General features: G+C 47.4%; 1 long non-coding RNA gene across 1 annotated transcript in view; it reads left to right on the forward strand.

Annotated features, from left to right (window-relative positions):
• The first annotated feature begins 65 nt into the window (after positions 1 to 65).
• Positions 66 to 21214, forward strand: part of LOC126023912 (uncharacterized) — a 27912-nt gene continuing 6763 nt past the window's right edge. The window contains exons 1-2 of the long non-coding RNA XR_007500861.1: positions 66 to 246; positions 19007 to 19072. This is a non-coding gene — a long non-coding RNA (uncharacterized LOC126023912). The remainder of the gene's footprint in view (positions 247 to 19006; positions 19073 to 21214) is intronic.

Genomic DNA, 21214 nt, shown 5'->3' on the forward strand with positions numbered 1-21214 from the left:
GAGAGAGAGAGAGAGAGAGAGAGAGAGGGGGGGGGGGGCCACTCTGCAAAGTGCTGAGAGGTTGATGGAATGTTTGGTTCAACTTCTCTTGCAAGGTGCTGGGGTCTGTTCCAGACTTTTCCTTTGGACACTTCTTCAGATGCAATTTCTGAAGCACAGAAACTCTGAAGCAGGAGACCAGGACACCCCTTCTGGCTGGTGGAGCGTTTATTTTTTCTGAAAATCGAATTGCTTTCTCCAAACAAGGTAGGTCTGAGGAGGGGTCAGCCTGTGTATCGTGAAGCTATTTTGTGGTTCCTTGTTTTTCATGCACGAGGACAAAGTCTTTAGGGGTAAAAAGCCCTCATAAAGCCACCGTTCTCCCATCTGCTCACATTTCTGTCTCCAGAGGATGGAGTAGGGGAGTAGGGGGTGTAGGAGAATATTAGAAATCTGAGGATGGGTATGGAGAATATATACCATGCGCTAAGATCAAAATAAGACTAGATTTTTGCAATCATCTTGGACCCTGTAGGATTCTTTGTGTTTGAATTTTAAAGTGCAGTTTTAGTTCAGTACAAGTTTTTTTTTTTTTTTAAACACCTCCTGGCATGGGCAGCAGGGTCAGAAAGGGTTTATAACCATACCATGTGTGTTATACAAATCACCAAGAGAGTGATATTAAACTCAAAACTACATTAGTGCCAGCATGCCAAGTGTTCTCTCTGCGCAAGATAGATCTGGAATAAAGCTAAAGGTGCAATTTCTCTGTCTTGTTTACCCAGGAAGGATTGTTTTTTTCTTTTTTTTTTTTTTTTAAGGCTGAATTCTCCTTTTTCCTGATAAGCTCCCAAGGGGAGCTGGCATTGTTCAGTTTATTTTTTTCCCCATTGTAGCGCAACTCTGCACAGGCCAACAACAGACAAACATCTCTCTGATGGGTGTCCAAACGGTATAAACATGAACTAAATATGTCAGCCCAGGTTAAAGCCAGAGGCCGTGGAATAATTAGACTGTTTGCTAAGTTTTAGCCATTTTCAAGGCGAGCTCAGTGTAAGATTTTTCTTTGGGTTTATTGTCAAAAAAGGAAAACTAGGCTGTTATTCAAAACTGCCTGGTGCTTAAATTAAAAAAAAAAAAAGGAACCCCAAATTTTTGCCATGACGCCGTGTCCCCAATAAAAGTGGAAGTTTGGGTGGTCAGGTTCTAAGATTGTTTTTCACTCGCTTTTCTAGCAAGCTGCAAAGTAGCTAGCCAGCAAGGCCAGTGGAATTTCTGTGTGTTTTCTCCCTTGTGTTTGCGAAGACTTGAGTTGTGGGTGGGTGGGAAGGGGGACTGAAAATGTCTGTCTTTGATTGATGGAATGAAAATGCCCTTTTGTAAAAAGGGCTCAGAACGGCCCGAGGCGACAGAGGCTGCATTTTTTTCCTGACAATAATGCTGGATTCCCAGACTCCAGCTTTCTTGACGATTTCTCACACACACACACACACACACACACACACACACACACACACACACGTTAAGGAAGCCTCTCAGAGGCCCGGAAAGGTTTGGATTTCTCTTGAAATCAGCTACTGTAGAAAGAGCATGGCTTTGAAAATCTAACCATCTGTTCTGCCACTTACTGACTCCTCAGTTCTTGGGACTGTGCCCGGGCTGGAGAAGGGTTGACAGAGCTTGAGGAGAAATCAACAGGCTCGTGGGTCTCTGCAGTGCCTGGGAGAGGTGCTCAATTCAGGGGAGAGGGGCTGACTGTGACATGTCATACACACCCCATATCTGCCTTCTGACCCTCTGGCAGAGGTGGGCCCAAGGCTGTGTTTTATTTCCCTGTTGGAGAATAAGAAATGGCAATGCTTCTCACCCAGGTGATTCTGCATTTCAATATTGAAAAGTCTTGGGGCCCGGAGAGATAGCACAGCGGAGGCGTTTGCCTTGCAAGCAGCCAATCCAGGACCAAAGGTGGTTGGTTCGAATCCCGGTGTCCCATATGGTCCCCCATGCCTGCCAGGAGCTATATCTGAGAAGACAGCCAGGAGTAACCCCTGAGCACCGCTGGGTGTGGCCCAAAAACCAAAAAAAAAAAAAAAAAAAAAAAGAAAAGAAAAGAAAAGAAAAGAAAAGAAAAGAAAAGAAAAGAAAAAGAAAAGTCTTGAGGGGCCAGAGAGATAGCACAGTGGGTAGGGTGCTCTCCTTGCATGTGGCTGACCCAGGTTTGACAGGAGGTATTCCATGTGGTTACTCAAGCCTACCAGGAGTGATTCTTTTTGTTTTTGTTTTTGGGCCACACCCAGTGATGCTTAAGGATTACTCCTAGCTAGGCGCTCAGAAATCGCTCCTGGCTTGGGGGACCATATGAGATGCCAAGGGGATCGAACCTCGGTCTGTCCTGGGTCAGCGTATGCAAGGCAAATGCCCTACTGCTATGCTATCCCTCCAGCAACCAGGAGTGCTTCTTTAGTGCAGAGCTAGGAGTAATCCCTGGGCCCGGAGAGATAGCACGGCGGCGTTTGCCTTGCAAGCAGCCGATCCAGGACCAAAGGTGGTTGGTTCGAATCCCAGTGTCCCATATGGTCCCCTGTGCCTGCCAGGAGCTATTTCTGAGCACACAGCCAGGAGTAACCCCTGAGCATCGCCAGGTGCGGCCCCAAAACAAAAAAAAACAAAAAACAAAAAAAACAAAAAAAAAAGGAGTAGTAATCCCTGAGGATTGCCCAGTGTAGCCCAAAAACAAACAAACAACAACAAATAAACAAAAAGGTCTTCAGGGGCCAGAAGAATAGCCCAATTGGTAGGGTGTTTTCCTTGCACACAGCCATCCTGGTTTCAATCTTGCCACACCTTATGGTCCCTTGAGCACTTCCAGGACTGAGCCCTGAGTGCAGAGTCAGAAGTAAGCCCTCAGCACCATTGGGTGTGCCCCTGCTAAATAATAATAATAAAAAAAAAAATGCAATAGTGAAAGCATATGGGTTTGTAATCCCCTATGGATTAAAAACAAGGTACAGGGGCCGGAGAAATAGCACAGCGGTATTTGCCTTGTAAGCAACCGATCCAGGACCTACGGTGGTTGGTTCGAATCCTGGCGTCCCATATGGTCCCCTGTGCCTGCCAGGAGCTATTTCTGAGCAGATAGCCAGGAGTAACCCCTGAGTGCCGCCGGGTGTGGCCCAAAAATCAAAATAAACGAAAACAAAAAAAATGTACAGGAAGGAGAGTAAAGCACTTCCTAGAAATATGAAGTTAAAGATGCCCTAAAGTCAATATCTCTTGATCCTGAGGTCTTGGTGTAAGATGACATCCAGCTGCTAACCAAAAACAAAGGTGTGTGTGTCCCCCACCACCGTCTTCTTTCCTATAAACTTCTCCCTTTGATATGTAAAAGCCCACCTGGATCACTCCACCTTTCTCCTCCTGGTGAATGAGTTTTGGTTTAATAAAATCTGGGGCCAGAGCCATAGCACAGTAGTAGGGTGTTTGCCTTGCACGCGGCTGACCCAGGACAGATCTGGGTTCGGTCCCCAGCATCCCGTAGGGTCCCCTGAGCCAGAAGCAATTTCTGAGCTTCAAAGAGAGTCTGGCTTGGAGCACAAAGAAACCATGAGACAAAGACTGACTCTATGACTTTCTCCTGACTAACTTGGTTTATTAATTCTTTGCCACTACCCTGCCTCATCAGACTCATTCACCTGGGGATGGAGATAGGCAAGCAGAGTGATTTCACATGGGGAGTTATTTTACCCTTGGTTTCAGGGGATCTCGGTATGTGAACCCCTACATCACATCCATTTGGAGGTTGCAGATATTCAAAACACCATCTCTGATAGTAGAATCTCATTCCAGCTGTGTGATCTGAGTGCTAACTCTTGTCTCATGTCCTGTCTTCTGAAAGGAGAGGTTTTCTTGTTTGGGAGGGCCGCAATGCTCAGTCAGGACTTACTCCTGGCTATGTGCTCAGGAATCAATCCTGGCAGGCTCAGGCAATCCTATGGGATGCTGGAGATGGAGCTCAGGTTGGCCCTCCCCATTGTGCTATCACTCCGGCCCCCACAGGTGCTTTTTGTTTTGGAGGACTCTCCTGCCAGTGTCTAAAATCCCCTCAGCTCTACAGGAGTCCCTTTTCTCCCCTTCTTTTATGATCTTCTTCCTCTAAGATTTCCTGATAAGATGCAGATAGAAACAGACCCAGGCCCCTAATACAATTACTATTAACCATTAATCAGTTGTCCAGCCTTCTCCTTCTCCCCAGCTCTGCTCACCAAGAACCCCATATCTGGGTGGTCCAGGCTGCTGGCCTTGCTCCGGAGGGAGGGAGGGGGGTCTGAGTGGATCAATCCATCAGTTGATGCCAAAGGCAGAGAGATTTTTTTTTATTTTTTTAATTTGGGGGGGGGCACACCTGGTGACACTCTTGGCTCTGCACTCAGAAATCACTCCTCGCTTGGGGGATCATATGGGATGCCACGGATCAAACCGTGGTTCATCCTGGATCAGCCATGTGCAATGCAAATGCCCTACCGCTGTGTTATCACTCCACCCAGAGGGATTTTGCTGATATCCAGAAGGAAAGACGCACCCAAAGGCCACTAGGCAGGCGTCACCCAGGGTTTGGAGACATGCTTGCTCTCAGGGCAGACAGAAGGAGAGAGAAGGGGTTTTCAGGGACAGCCAGCCTGTGTGGGCATGGACAGGAGACACTGGTACCAAGAACAGGGCAAGAAGCAGCAAGAGACCAACCAGGCCAGGCTAACTGGAGACATGTGTCAGAATGGCTGAGTGACAAAAGCGGGGTTTAGAGGTTTAGGAAGAAACGGGGTGGCTGCTGAGATTTCATATGCCTCCACAGATGCAGGTCTGTACCCCTGGGCTCCGCTGTACCCCTTTGCCTTGGCCAGGCCTGCTGTGGACACCCTGGGATGAGGCCAGAGCTGCCAGTCAAGCATCATATGTGGGTATCTCAGCCGCCCACCGGGCATGGGACCTGGTGTCGGTGCTTGAAGCCAAAGGGTGTCCCCACTGGCCACACAGCCCTGTCCCCAGATGCTGGACAAGGAGGTGACACTATGAACACCAGCACCTAGCAGTCCCTGTGACCCCCATCCCAGTGCTCACCATGGACCCACCAATGTTGGCGTCTGGAACCAGGAACCTGAACTTTCCCCAATCCTGGAAGCAGCAACAGCCATGGGTGGCCAGGCCCAACTAGATCTGGGGGTACCGCACACTCGCCCCCCACAGCTCCATTACAGGGATGCCCGGTTGGGAAAATGGGGGTGCTCCTGAATGGTCACAAGAATTAGAGGGATGGGATGTGCAGAGGAACCAAAAAAAAAGGCCAGGGAACTGGAGGTGAGAGATTATCTGGCAAAGAACTCAGGATCGTAGCTCTGCTGATGAGAAAGAAAAAGGGGAGTCAAAAAGAATAGAGAGGATGAAAGAGAGAGAATGGAGAGAGAGAAAGAGGGGGAGAGAGAGGGCAGGTATAAAATAAAAATCCACAAGTTGTGAGATCAACCCACATGCTGTGTTGTGTTTCTGACCCCTTAAGGGGCAGGTCTGAAGAAGCGGGGAGTGGGGAAAGATTGATAAGCCAAGCCAGTCAGGAAAGAGTCATGGAGTCAGTCTGCCTTTGGCCTCCACGTCTCTCTGCCTCCACCAAAAGCCAGAACTAACTTTTCTTTATTATCGAGAACAAAATCCACCCAGGTGGGGTGATCTAGGATCCAGAGTGATCCAGGTGGGCTTTTACATGTCAAAGGAGAGATTTATGGAAAATAGAAAGGTGGGGGAAACACCTTTCTTTGGGGTTAATAGCTGGATGCCAGCTTACATGTATGTATGAGTGTGTATAAATGTGGGGGGGTGAGTGTGGGGTGTGTGTGTGAAAGAATGTATGTGTGATTGTGAAACAGGTATGCATGTGAGTGTGTGATGGGGGTGTCAGCTCTTCCATACCCTGCTTTAATAAAACAAACTTGGGGACATGTGCTAGGAGGTAGCGCAGTGGTGAGGGCATATGCATTCAGCCAGCCAGGGTTCAATTCCCAGCACCATGTGGTCCTGTAAGACTCTATGGGTGCAGCCCCCTGGTGGGGTGGCCTGAGTGATACCCGACTATCTTCCCATCCTCAGGCCCCTGGCAATGAACCATCAGTGAGTATTTTATGTGGGGTCCCTGGACTTCCTATGTTTGGGTTGTGGTATGAGAGAGAGAGAGAGAGAGAGAGAGAGAGAGAGAGAGAGAGAGAGAGAGAGAGAGAGAGAGAGAGAGAGAGAGAGAGAGAGAGAGAGAGAGAGAGAGAGAGAGAGAGAGAGAACACAGCAGGTAAGACTCTTGACTTGCATTCGGGGTTGACCAGGGTTTGATTTCTGGCATACCATAGGGTCCCCAAGGAATATACAGGAGTGATTCCTGAGCACTGCTGGATATGAGCTCTTCATCAAGAGAGAAAGGAGGGAGAGAGACAGAAGGAGAGAGAGAGAGAGAGAGAGACAGACAGACAGACAGACAGACAGACAGACAAGGAGAGAGGGAGACAGAGAGAGAAAGAGAGAGAGTCCTAGGAAGAGGCAGATAGGTGCAAGGCAAACCCTCCTAGTCCAATATCTGGCAGGTGAGGCCCTTCACCCCTTCACCCCTTCACCGGACGTCCCATTCAAGGACGTCCCTGGGGCCCCAGTGTTCCCAGCCGGAGCAAACCCTATTTTGGGTCTGTTTACTGCATTTTCCTAGCAACCACTGGCCCCAAACAAACAGTTGTGGATCTGGATGAAGAATTTTTGAATCAACTCGAAAATGTTTCCGATCAACAGGAAGCAGAAATCTCTGAGAACACCCTGAAATGTCTTGCCCAGAGTTCGGGGTGGGGTGCAAGGCAGCCCTCAGCTCTGGGCCAAGCCAAGCAAGTGGCCACCAAGTAGCTCCCAGCAAAAAGCAGTCATTCTCCTTCCTCCCATACACACACACCCGAGAAACAGACCCGGCCCAAGTCTGGTTTTAGATTTAAGACTAAAAGGAACAAACGTTTCCTAATAAATGTTAGGCTTATTCCTATTTAATCTTGTGTCATAAGGTGCTTTTTAGAAAAAATAAAAATGCTTTGCAGAGGGCCGGAGCAATAGCACAGTGGTGGGGTGCTTGCCTTACACGCTGCTGACCCTGGATGGACCCAGGTTCCATCCCTGGCATCCCATATGGTCCCTTGAGCCTGCCAGGAGTGATTTCTGAGTGTAGAGCCAGGATTAACCCCTGAACACTGCCGATGTGGCCAAAAAAAGGGGGGCGGAGCTTTGCAAAAATGCTTGGTGACTGTCATTCTTTTTTGTTTGTTTGTTTGTTTTTTGTTTTGTTTTTGGACACACCCGGCTGTGCTCAGGGGTTACTCCTGGCTGTCTGCTCAGAAATAGCTCCTGGCAGGCACGGGGGACCATATGGGACACCGGGATTTGAACCAACCACCTTTGGTCCTGGATCGGCTGCTTACAAGGCAAACGCCGCTGTGCTATCTCTCCGGGCCCGTGACTGTCATTCTTGTGCCATTTGGTTGGCCCAGTTGTCTCAAAACTAACTAGATTTCCCTGAAAATAAGGTCTCTGCATTTTTCTGGGCAGAGTCAAAGGGAACAGAAAAAGTAAAAATAAATTACTTCCACAGGGCCAGAGTGATAGCACAGTGAAGAGGGTGCTGCTATGCACTCAATGACCCAAGTCTGATCCCAGGCATCCCATAGGGTACCCTAACCCTGCCAGGAGTGATTTCTGAATGCAGAGCCGGGTCCACCTTGAGCAATCACCGACTCCCCGAATCCTCACAGCACCCCGCAGGGCAAGCTGCTGCACCCCGTTACTGAAATTGGAGACCCACAGCTCCGAGAAGTCTCCTGACTAGCAGCATGGGGGCTTCGAGTTGAAGTTAGTCTTGCTCTATCCCACACACACACCCTCAAACCCCCACACCCCAGGTTCTCTGCACTATACCCAACTCAGCCTGGTCTGAAGCTCTGAGCCCTGGACACAAACCGCCTGACTCAGCCAAGTCTTAGTGCAGTTTTCCACTTCCAGAATTATTTTTCAGGGGCCGAAGAGGTGGCACAACCAGTAGGGCATTTGCCTTGCACGCACTAACCTAGGGCAGACAGCGGTTCAATCCCCCCTGCATCCCATATGGTCCCCTGAGCCAGGAGCGATTTCTGAGCGCATAGCCAGGACTAACCCCTAAGCATCACCGAGTGTAGCCCAAAAACAAACAAACAAAAAATTATTTGTTAGGGTGGTGGGAAAATACAAATTTGGGGAGCAAATGCCCAAGACACCGGCGTTATGGTTGAATTCTTGGGGGAAGAGATGGGGGATAACAGGGTCTCGATCTACTCAACATTTCCCACGTTGGGCTCACCTGTGCCCTGGAGATTCTGAGCACTATAGGATGAGACTAGTGATTGCCAGTACCATAGGCCCCCTGCAGAGAACTGCTATTGCTGTTGGCCGAGAAACACTGGGATCCCCCCCCCCCCTAAAAGGTTTCCTTTATCCACCTCTGGAGCTCCCAGATTGTTATGGGACATTTCAGGTCCTGTTGGCTTGGTGGGGGGCAAGACGGAAAGGATCGCTGCCTTCAGGGCTCACCTCTCCCATTCGGGGGGTTCGGGGCTCCTTGCAAAGTGAATTTTCCCCTCTGGCCCCTTTATGTCCCTGTCACAGAAGCAGGCTTTGGTGAAAAGTGGGGTGCCAGCTTGCCTAGACCAGCTCTCAAAGACCGAAGGAATTTCTAGGTGCAGAGATAATAATTTCTGGGGCCACCGCCATGAGCCCCAATTCTGTGCTTACAAGGAAAAGGAAATGAGAGTTCCCCCTTTCTCCAAGAGCTGCCAATCTGGGGCTCACAATAATCAGATACACTGAGATGAGGAGAAGAGGGGTTCTGTGGATGGAGTCTTGGGGTCAGAGCTAGAGGGGTGCTGGTAAGGGCCGTGGAGAAGGGTCATTTCGTTTCTTGATAGTTTCTCCCTTCCCTGTGCTTTGAAGGTTGTTGCATTTAGTTTTGTTTGATTTTGGGGGGATTTGTTTTTGGGGAGTTTTTTGGGGGGGTCAACCCTGGCAGTGAGTGGGGGCAGCACTTAGCAAAGCTCAGGAGTCAATGTAGCACAGGGGATTCAGCCCTCTCCCCCTCTCCCCAGCCCTGTTGTGGCTACTGAGCCAGGCTGTGGGGTGGCGTGGGGAGACCCCAAAACAGTGCAGCTGGGCTCACTCAGCACATGTGAAGGCACCAGAGCTAGAACGCAAAACTTCATGGTCACAAGAGTCTTGAAAGAGGCAAGTGAAGGAATTGGGGGGCAGCTGATATGGGTTCTTGGGGCAGGCACAAAGGCCAAGCTCCAAAGTGAGGTACAGTGCTTGTGGGGCTGCGTGGGAGGGACTCTGGAGGAGCACTGGTGAGCCTGGACTCTGCCCTCCTGTCTCCTCACAGCCCTTAGGAGCCCCTTAGCCTTACAGATGCACCCTACTAGCCTGTACCCCTCAATGGTCCCATGAGCCTCAGGGGAGGTGAAGGGACCACTTCCGGTACCCACATCACTGTCCCACCCTCTATGTCTCCCCTCTCCATCTTTAACCCCCACTCTACTCCCCCACTGACCTGGGACCCACAATATAAGTGGGATACAGAGAGAAAGCTCCATAAGCTGCTGGTGGCACTGGTACCCTGAGCCTTGAACCCCATTTTCAGCTGGTTCCTCTTCCCAGGGATACACTGGGGGGTCAGAAGTGATACCCCAGGCCAGTTAGCTCCCTACAGCAGCAGGAATGGGGTGGGGGTCCCCATCCTGACAGCCCCCATGCCTCCACCTTCCAGGGCTGGACCCCAGGCCATCAGCTGCTCTTTCCCAGGCCACCATCCTCCTGCCACATCCAGTGAGGTCATAGGGTTCCTCACTGGGCTGCAGGCAGTTAAGAAAAGCATCCCCAGCTGCCTGCTTCCCTTAGAGTGGCTGTGAGGAGCCAAACCAGCTGTGCAGATGGGGTGCAGGTGGCATCCAGCGGGCAGAGCCCACATGGAGGTTGCGGTCGGGGCCAGGGAGCAATTACAAGAGCGGGCACTGAAGAGACAGAAGAGCCACGCCTGGCTACACTTAAAAATACTCAGGCTCAGCCTCCTGAAATAACTGCAGGCAGCACAGCGGGTTGAGGGGCAGGCGCACGTGTCTATGGGGGTCCCCACCCCTGTGAGCTGAGGCTCAGAGGCAAAACTGACCCATAGTCTCTCCTGAGCAAGGGGAGTTCACTGAGGGACTCCTAGGGGGTCCCTGAACCCCAACCCACCTGTCCCTTCCAGTGAGGCTCAGGGCATGAGTAGCCAGCCTTTGAGCAAACCTTCCATAGGGGACAGTAACTAGGCTGGGCTGGAAACTTCTTTAGTAAACGTGTTTGGGGGCTATACCTAGCAATGTTTAGGGGATGCTTCTGGCTCTGTACACTCAGAAATCACTCTTGTCAGAGTTTGGGGGGACCCAACGGGATGCCAGGGATTGAAGCAGGGGTCCTCAAACTTTTTAAACAGGGGGCCAGTTCACTGTCCTTCAGACTGTTGGAGGGCCAGATTATAGTAAAAGAAAAATTATGAACAAATTTCTATGCACACTGCATATATCTTATTTAGAAGTGAAGAAACAAAATGGGAATAAATACAATATGTGGCCCGCAGGCCATAGTTTGAGGACCATTGAATGAGGGTCTCCTGGCTGTGTGCAAGGCAAACACCCTCCAGCTGTGCTATCCTTCTGGGCATCTTTCTGTGATGAGGGAAAATGGGCAGACTCAAACTCTGGAGCTAGCCACAGAGCTTCTGTGTCAACAGCTGTGCCAGAGAAGGGGACGCCCTCCCAGGGTCTGTGGAGTACAAGCATGGAGGCACCTCATGCTTCTAATTCCCCCCAAATTCATCTCCATCCTCCTGTACCTCCACTGCAGGGCTGCAGGGCCTGACACCAACTATTCTGCATTCCTGTCCCCTGCCTCTAGTTGCAGCAATTTGGGGGTGCACTCGGCCCAGGGCCCCTCACCTGATGCCACATGGCGGGCGGTGTCTCTGGCCAGACTTTTCCTGACCAGGAGGTAGATGGAGCTAAGCTGTCACTGTGTCCACCAGACTAGTTGGCCTGGATGTGCTCCCCAGGGCCCCGTCTGACCCAGATGTCCCCTGGACGGCAGTCACCACCATCCCACACCAGGTCCCTGAAGTGCCCTTGGCAGGGAGACCCAACCAGGCCCTGCATGTCCCTCCAAGCCAAGGGACCCAGGAGAGACCCCCAGACCCATTGGCAGCCGTGGCCAGACCCCAATTTCATGCTCCCTGCACGCTACCATCCACCTCTCCTGGAGAGAGAATGGAGCGTGGCCATTTCCTCCCTGCAACCCAGCATCTAAAGTGCCACTTGGGCATAATTACTGTTTGCAAACTTGCCCAGGGCCCGGGGAAGCCTCTGCTAAGCCCTAAGCGGTGCCACATGTCAGGCTCTGAGTGGGGACAAAACCACAGGGTGACAGGCACACACCCCAGAGGCGGCCTCCTGCGGGGAGCATGGCTTCTGCCAGGGTTGCTCCTGACCATCTCCTTCCCATCCCCTGTGGATTTTTTAGTCTCTCCATGGCCCGTCCAGCGCTCATTGCCACCAAGTCCTTTTTTTTTCCACTGCTCATGTGGGATGGACTGCTTTTTCTCTCTCTTTGCCATTTCTGTTTTCTTCCACGCTGATGAAGATTAATCCCCTCAGGTATCTTTCAGCGAAGGCCTGAGCACCCCCACTCCCAATCTCTAGAAACCCCAGGTGTCCAGACAAAAGAGCTGGGCTGAAGCAACTGCCAAGTGATTGTTCAGCGGCAGTGAGTTTGCACCTGTAACTTCTTCTTCATGTATGTACATGACCAGCTCCTGTGATTTAGCTGCATATTTCCCCTAAGATCCACCACAGATTGGATGACCCATTTTTTGCAGGTGTGTGAAGTTTTTCTTTTCTTTTCTTTTTTTTTCTTTTCTTTCTATCTTTCTTTCTTTTTCTTTTTGTTTGTTTATTTTCGGGTCACATCCAGCAGTGCTCAGGGGTTACTCCTGGCTCTGCACTCAGAAATTGCTCCTGGCAGGCTCCGGGGAGGATATGGGATGCTAGGATTTGAACCACCATCCTCCCTGGATTGGCTGCATGCAAGGTAAACACCATACTACTGTGCTATCTCTCCAGCCCCCCAAAATATTTTTAATGGTGGCAATATTACTTTTTAAAAAAAAAGGATGTCAATTTTGCAGTGAAATGTAGTTTAGTTTTTCTCCCCCAAATTATCATCAATCTGTTTTCTCTTCCTAGTGATTTTATTTAGCAAGTTTTCTGGTCTTCTTACTTATTTATTGTAAGATACAGTCTCTGTATGTGTGTGGTAATCGAATGCTGAAGTGATCACTGAGGTTCTGATCCGCAATGATTATTAAGTAGTGGCTTTTGTGGCATTAAGGGTTAAATGGGAGGGGCTCGAGCAATTACACAGCCAGGAGGGTATTTGCCTTGCAAGCAGCCAACCGGAGTTTGGATCCCCAGCATTTCTGTAGGATCTCCCAAGTCTGCCAGAGGAATTTTTGAGCTCAGAGCCAGGAGTAATAATCCCTGAGCATCCTGGGGTGTGGCCCCAAAATAATGACTATGGTAAAAAGGTCTAACACAGAATGGGAGAAACTATTCACAACAACACCCATCAGATAAGAGGCAGATATCTAAAATATACAAAGTTCTAACAGAACTTAACAAGAAAAAAACATCTAACCCCTGGGGCTGAAGAGATAGCACTGTGACAAGACATTTGCCTTGCATGCAGCTGACCCAGGAGGGACAGTGGTTTGATTCCTGGCATCCCATACAATCCCCGGAAACTTCTAGGAGCGATTTCTGAGTGCAGAGCCAGGAGTAACCCCTGAGCACCGCTGGGTGTGGCCAAAAACATCAAAAAATGGGGAGAAGAAATGAACAAACATTTTCTCAAAGAAGAAAATCAGATGGTCAAAAGGCACATGAAAAAATTAAAATAAACAAAATAACAAATAAACAAAATTCAAATGTGAGGGTGGGCTGGGAGAGATGGCTTAGTGGGTAGGGTGTTTGCTTTGCCCATAGCCAATCAGGCTTCTAACTCTGGCACCCCATCTGATCCACCAAGAACTGCCAGGAGTAATACTTGAGCACAGATCCAGGAGTAACCCCTGAGCATCCCTGGATGTGGCCCCAAAGAAAACCCAAATACAGGCAAGCACAATTTCCTCCTGCATCCCAAAGTCCATGATGCTAGATTAGGTTAGCCTCTTGGCACAGGGTTTAAGCAGACAGCTGTCTACAGAAAGGGACATAAGACCTGTGGGCAGGAACTGGACCTGGCCTTGGGAAGGCACCTTGAACGAGCGAATTACAGTCCAGCTCCCATTCTCAAACATGGAAAATGGAAACCTCATGTGTGACAGGTAGAATTTGCAGTAGTGAACTTAATGGAGAATATGTGTATGTTGGTGTTTTTTTTAATAACTTATTTAGGTTTTTGGACCACACCCAAAGGCACTCAGGGGTTACTCCTGGCTCTGTGCTCAGAAATCACTCCTGGCAGGCTCGGGGGACCATGTGGGACTCTGGGAATCGAACCCGGGTCTAGCGTGGGTCAGCCACGTGCCAGGCAAACTCCCTACTGCTGTGCTCTGGCCCCATATGTTGATTTTTTTGAAAAGATTTTTGGACCATCCCAGCAGCATTCAGGGCTGACTCCTGGCTGTGCACTCAGGGATCACTCACTCCTCATGGGCCTGGGAGAGGCTACAGGCATGGTCCACACCAGACCAGACCACTGTACTATTCCTCCAGCCCCACGCATACTGGTTTTTCATGAAGCACAGTTGAAATATTTGATGTTGCTTCGAGAAAAGGCAGACAGAATTGAGAATTATGAAATACTTTCCTTACCTCTTGAAGCTTTACTTGAAGGAACAAGTTTGTTTTTTATTTTCTCAACCAACGTTTCTTGTTTCACACATTGTCAGGAACTCCTCAGGCTCCAGAAACTTACAGTTCACAAGTAAAACAAACCGTGTTTGCTCCCAATGGTGGGGTGAGGGGGAAATTTATGCTTAGCCAGTGAAAGGGGACGATCCAGGAAAACTCCAGAGTCAGAAACACCAGGAATTGTTCTGCTCATTTAGACAAATAACACTGAAAACAGCTGCCAAGTTGCAACTTTCCCTTTGTAAAACACAAGACCTCCCAGAAATGCCTGAGATATCCTGTGAATACTATTCCTCTGGACACACAAAGGTCCCTTCCAGTATAGGCCTCTTTCTATGATAAGCCACAAATTAGGCCTCACTCGATTTTAAATAGATTTTAAATAAATGCCCGAAGAAAGCAAATTCTTCTTTCACAATGGGGAAACTTTGAAGTCAATATTAAGGGCAAACTGGAAAATTCATTGCTGGTAGAAATGAAGACACACATTCTGGAGTGGAAAAAAGAAATAACGCTTCAAGGTAAGTTAACAAAACACACACAAAACATACCAAACCTTGAAGAATGCTGTGAAGATTGGGCTCAGGAAGGAATGTACAAATATTTACAGACAAAAAAAATAAAGAAGAAGGAGGAAAAGGAGGAGGAGGAGGAGGAGGAGAAGGAGGAGGAGGAGGAGAAGAAGAAGAAGAAGAAGAAGAAGAAGAAGAAGAAGGAGGAGGAGGAGGAGGAGGAGGAGGAGGAGAAGAAGAAGAAGAAGAAGAAGAAGAAGAAGAAGAAGAAGAAGAAGAAGAAGAAGAAGAAGAAGAAGAAGGAAGAAGAAGAAGAAGAAGAAGAAGAAGAAGAAGAAGAAGAAGAAGAAGAAGAAGAAGAAGAAGAAGAAGAAGAAGAAGAAGAAGAAGAAGAAGATTTAATTCTCAGGAGCCAGAATGATAGTACAATGAGTAGGGCATTTGCCTTGCACATGGCCAACCTGGGTTCTATCCCTGGCATTCCACAAGGTCCCTCAAACCTTCCAGGAATGATTCCTGAGTGCAGAGCCAGGACTAAACTCTAAGCTCTACTGGGTATGGACCATTCCCTCCCCCCACCAAAAAATAAAAAAAACATAAAAAAGAAGAAAAATCCATCACCTCCCATTATAATTTAAGTATCAAGCAGTATAAAGTTAGTCCAAGTCTGGCAGAAGACAGGTCCGATTAGGCTTGGAGCAAGGATGAATGAAATAAAACAGTGGTTTTCACGCTGGTTGCAGATGTAACGAGGTTGAAATCTGAAGAGAGAGAGAGAGAGAGAGAGAGAGAGAGAGACAGACAGACAGACAGACAGACAGACAGACAGACAGAGACAGAGATAGAGAGAATATCAATGAAGCTAAAAGTTCATGTTTTCAATCCTTAAAGAATTTGACCAATCTTAGATAGATACTTCAAAAAGAAACACTAGCAAAATCAGAATGAAATAGACTTTACATTTTGTAGACCTTCATTTTACAAAAAAAGGGGGGGGGGAGAGGATTATAAAATCCTGTGTTCATCTGCCTTCCTAAGCAAACCTTCTTCTCTACTGATCCCAGAGACACACCTTAGGTTGCCAGTACCCCAGCCTTTCCCTGCTTCTGCAGGTTGGTGGAACCTCACTGCATATAGATAGAGTTTTGGTGGGGGTGTTTGTTTGTTTGTTTGTTTGTTTGGGGGCCACACTCAGCAGCACTCAGGAGTTACTCCTGGCTCTGTGCTTAGAAACTGCTTCTGGCAGGCTTGGGAGACTATATGGAATGTCAGGGATCGAATCCAGTTTATCCTGGGTTGTCCACTTGCAAAGCAAATGCCCTGCCTCTGTGCTATTGCTCTGGATCCCAGATGGAGTTTTTATCCTTGGGGTCCACCACCATCTCCTGCATGCTCTGTCCAATGTAATACTCTCAAAACTCCAATGACTTGGGGGGTTTGTTTGGGGGAAGGCACACTCGGCCATGCTCAGAAATCACTCCTGGTGAGCTCAGTGAAGCATATACAATGCCAGAAATCGAACCCGGGTTGACTTCGTGCAAGGCAAACACCCTCCCCTCTGTGCTACTGTCCAGCCAACCACACTTTATAGAGAAAGAGAAAACCCCATTCAAAATCCTTTGGCGGGGGAGCAATAGCACAGTGGTAGGGCATTTGCCTTACATGCAGATGAGCCTGGACAGACCAGGATTCAATCTCTGGCATCCCATATGATCCCTAGAGCCTGCCAGGATCAATTTCTGAGCACAGAGCCATGAATAACTCCTGAGTATCGCCGGGTGTGACCCAAAAACATTAATTAGTTAATTAATTAATTAATTAAAATCTTTAGGGGACTGAAAATAGGCAAAATAGTTTTTAATAAAAGAAAAACAGCTATATGGTTTTTGATATCTACACAGTTATAGTCATCAGAGCAGGGCAGTGGTGAAGAAACAGAACACCAATCAGTGTCAGTGAAAAGTCATTAAGCACCTGGAAGGACATCCTCACCTCCATGACCAAATGGCTCTTTTTTTTTTTTTTTTTTTTGGCGAGGGGCCACGACTAGTCGGTAGAGAAAAATATTGAGCAAAAACAGTGCTAGAGAGATTCTGACGCAAAAGACCAAATTTGGATCCTGTCCCAATATCACAGGCAAGAATGACATGGATTTAAGACTGAAAACTCTTAGAATAAAACCTCTGTGTCACACCAACGCTTTACAATGTTGGCTTTGGCTGTGGTTTCTTGGCTATGAGTTGAAAGGCTTGGACAGTGAGAGGGAAAACGTGGACATCATTTAAAAAAACGTTTTCAGTGCTGTACATTAAAAGATACTCCACAGAGTGGGGGAAGAAAAAGAAAGGTCACCTATAGAATAGGAAAAATATATTTGCAAGTCAGATATTTGCTAAGAGATCTAGAATATATAGATTTACTCCTAACATTGAAGCTGATTAAAAAGAGTAAACAGACCAGAGCAATAGTACAGTGGGTAAAGCGTTGGCTTTGCATATGGCCGACTCGGGTTCAATACCTGGCTTCCCATAGGGTCCTTTGAGCCCACAGGAATGATTCCTGAGTGCAGAGCCAGGAGTAATCCCTGATCATAGCCGGGTTTGCCCCCCCCCAAATAAGTATTTTGAGAGGCCAGAGCAATAGCATAGTGGTAGAGCATTTGCCTTGTACGTGGCCAACCCCAGACAGACCCAGGTTCGATCCCCAGCATCCCATATGGTCCCCCAAGTCTCCAGAAATAACTGTTGAGCACCTTTTGGTGTGACCCAAAAGAAAAAAAGGATTTTGAATAGACCTTTCTCCAAAGAGAGCTCTGTGACACCACGTCGCTAGCCATTAGGTACATGGAAATGCAAAATCCAGTGAGGTGCCAGTTATTTGTCCATCAAGATGACACTGTCCAAAGAGACAGAACCCAGCACGAGTGGGGCAGGGCCCAGAGCCTTGAAAGCCCTATGTGCGCCAGCCACTCTGGAACCCAGCAGGAGACACCTTAAAATAGTTGCAAGGATTGCCACAGAATCTTGCAATATCTCTTCTGAGAGAGAGCGAGAGCTTGGAAAGCTAAGGACGAAAAAGGTACCAGATACTCCCATGTCCTTAGCTGCATCAGTCACAAGGTGTAAAACTTGGAAGCTACACAGAAAACCACTGAAAGAGGCTTGGGCAAACCAGCTGTGGTGGAAAGATATAGTGGTTAATTTATTTGCCTGCAGAAGAAATTATTTTTTTGTTTTGGGGGTCACACCTGGTGCTGCTCAGGAGTTACCCCTGATTCTGTGCTCAGGAATTACTCCTGGTGGTACATAAGAGACCATCCGGGATGCCGGGGTTGGAAGCCTGGTTGCTGTGGCTAGCTTTAGTCCCACTGTGTTAGAGAACATTTTTGAGTTCCCTTGAGAAGAGTGGATGCAAAGGAGGCGAAATATCAGTAGAATTTCATTTCTTCACATTTCACCACCCATCCATCGACTCTCCTCAAGGGAACTCAAAGAAGTTCTCTAATACAACCAACCAGACCAAAGTTAGCATCAGCACTTGGTCAGTCGAATGCAAGGCAGCTCTACTTGCTGTGCTATCACTCCAACCCCTACAAAAATTTTTTTGATTCATGCAACAGCGTGGATGAATCTTGAGGACATGATAGTATTGGAAATAAACCAGCCACAAGACATTGAGTGGCCCACTTCCGAGAGGTACTTAGAAATGGTCACCTCACAGCACAGAGGTGTTGGTCTGTGGCTGGGGTAAAAGGGAATTCCGACCCTTGGTTCATGGTATGGTCTTTGTTGTTGTTTTTATTGTTGTTGTTGTTTTATTTTGGGGTCACACCCACAGGTACTTTGGTTACTCCTAGCTCTGCGCTCAGAAATCTTGGCAGACTCAGGGAACCATATGGGATGCTGGAAATCAAATCCAGGTCTTCTTGGATCAGCTGCATGCAAGGCAAATCCTCTATAGCTGTGCTATCGCTCTAGCTCTTGCAGTCTTTAATTTTATAAGAGCAGAAGTTGTCTGGACACAGGGCAGTGAGAACAAAATGCAAAGAGGTCACATCCCTCCCCATTAAGCTGATCTCAGATGAGGGGACAGATGGGAAGACAGAAATAATATATTTCATTCCCAAAGTTGGAGGGGAGAAACCATGAAGAATCCTATTATCAAAAGGCAGAATTCTTATTTATTACTTCTTTAGTCTTTTCTCGTTCTGGTTAGCGAGAAATGTGATTGGATTGTAAGGCTACAAGATGATAAAAGTTTAGAGGTCAGGAGCAATGCAAAGTGAGGGGCTTCCCTGCACCCATCACACACACTCTTGTACACACACAAACACGCTCACTCCATGGGCCCATTTAGAAATCGTGGTTGGAAAATAAAAAAAAAGAAATCATGGTTGGACTGTGATGATCTCTCTCTCTCTCTCTCTCTCTCTCTCTCTCTCTCTCTCTCTCTCTCTCTCTCTCTCTCTCTCTCTCTCTCTCTCTCCAGGACATCACTCAGGAACTTCAGGGACTGTCTGCATTATGAAGGTGTCAGCCGTTGAAATGCTCCTTGGTAAGTGCTTTTCTATGAGTGTCTGGTTACCTGCTGAACATCCCTCCAAGACCCAGGACCTCCAGAAAACACTGATACCGAGTTAGGCCGATGCCCAGCTCAGGGCGTAAGATCATTTGTTCAGAATGGTTGATGGGAGGACTCTGGGCGACCAAGGAGCATCTCTGTGTCTCTGTTCTGTAAAAATCACCCCACCCACCATATCTCCAACCCTAGGTGAATGAGTCTAAGGCAGAGATGCTGAACGAAATAATCTAGACCAGACTAAAGGTGAAACACATGTAGTCTGGCAGTCTTCTACCTCATATAGGGAGTCAGCTGCCTGCCAGAACAGTAGATTTTATTGAATACAGAGACCACCCCTAGGTAAAATAGTAAGAACAAAGTAAGGGCAGATAGCTCAGGCTATCTTGAGCCTGTTCTGCCCAGGTTTACATATAAGACAATCTTTGTTTTGGGGGCCAGAGCAGTGGTGCAAGGAGTAAGGCATCTGCCTTGCCTGCGGTAGCCTGGGGTAGACATGGTTAGATCCCCCAAGCCAGGAGCAATTTCTTTATTTTAATATATAATTTTTATTTTGATCATAGTGGCTGTACATATCTTTCATAGTAATATTTTAGGTACATATTAACATTGAATCAGGGGAATTCCCATCACCAAATTTGTCCTCTCTCCACCCCTGTTCCCATCTTGCATCCCATGTCCCCCACCCTTATCCCCTGGGCTACTAGAATGAGTGGGCCCCTCTGTGTCTAGCTTATGACTTAGTGATCTTACAACTGTTTGCTCTTGGTACCCTCCATTATTTCCCCCTCTATTTGAAAGGCGGAACTATGATAATTCCAGTTATTGTGGTTTTTGGCTGAAAAGGAAAGCAATAAAATGGTGGGTAAAAATCAAATAAGCCGAAAATGGGCAGAGTCCTTCTAGAGGTTCTCAACCTCTAGAGAGGAAATGGGAAAAGCAAATTGAAACACCACAACAATACAAAAAGAAATATCAAATAAAATATCCAGTGAGCACTACTGCAATAAAGACAAGCATCACATAATAGCTACGGTCCAGAAATAAAAACCATAACAAAGGCTTTTCTTTATGTGCTCTGCCCATGTTTCTTATCTCAAGACCCTATGGCTTTTTTTTTTCGTGGTGCTTATCGTTATTGTTGGAGTCCTCACTGGATATTTGGACAGTTCTTTTTGTACTGGGTGGGAGTGTTTCACCTTCTTTTTCTCCTTCGTCTCTCAAACCGATGATGAGAGCCTCCAGAAGGATTCTGCCCATTTTCGGTGTATTCGACCTTTTCTCTTCTTCAAACAAAACACGTAACTTGAACTAGCTAGTCCTGCCTCCCAGGTAGAGGGGGAAATAAGGGAGGCAACCAAGACCAAACAGGTGCAAGACTACTAAGTAGTAAGCTAGGTACAGAGGGGACCACATATTCTAGCAGCCCTGGGGGTGAGGGAGGAGGATATGGGAGGGTAGGGACAAAAACAAAGGTTGTAGGGAGGACAAATCGGTGATGGGAATCCCCCCTGATTTTATGTAAATATATACCTAAAATATTATTGTCAATAATATGTAAGCCACTATGATCAAAATAAAAATTATATTAAAAAATAACAAAGCTCAAAAAAGGAAAAAGAAAAAAATGGATGATACCAACTTCAATATCCACACCAAAACCAAAGAAGTCAAAAAAAGTGGAATATATAAATAGATAAATAAATGAAAAAGAATATTTTTGTGCCTTTTTTTCCTGCATAGGCACAGTAAATATTGGGGACATTAGACAGAGAATTCCGTTGGCCTAAGAGATACAGGGTTTCTCCACCCTTGAAGTATACTGTCATGGGATTAACTATAGACCCCTTGCATTTTCATTTACTCTCCCCTCGGAGCTTTTGTGATGTATGGAAGTCTTCCTGCAGCCAGGAGCAATTTCTGAGCGCATAGCCCAGAAGTAACCCTGAGTGTCACCAGGTGTGGCCCAAAAAGAAAAAAAAAAAAAAAAAAAGAACAATCTTTGTTTTGGGTGAAACCAAGTTGTGAGTTGCATGCCAACAATATGTATGCAATATATGTATTTATGCATATTTGTATTATTATTTATGCATGTTTGTCATTTTTGTGCTTGTATGT

Source organism: Suncus etruscus, chromosome 12, assembly GCF_024139225.1.
Source record: "Suncus etruscus isolate mSunEtr1 chromosome 12, mSunEtr1.pri.cur, whole genome shotgun sequence".
Taxonomy (NCBI): Eukaryota; Metazoa; Chordata; class Mammalia; order Eulipotyphla; family Soricidae; genus Suncus; species Suncus etruscus.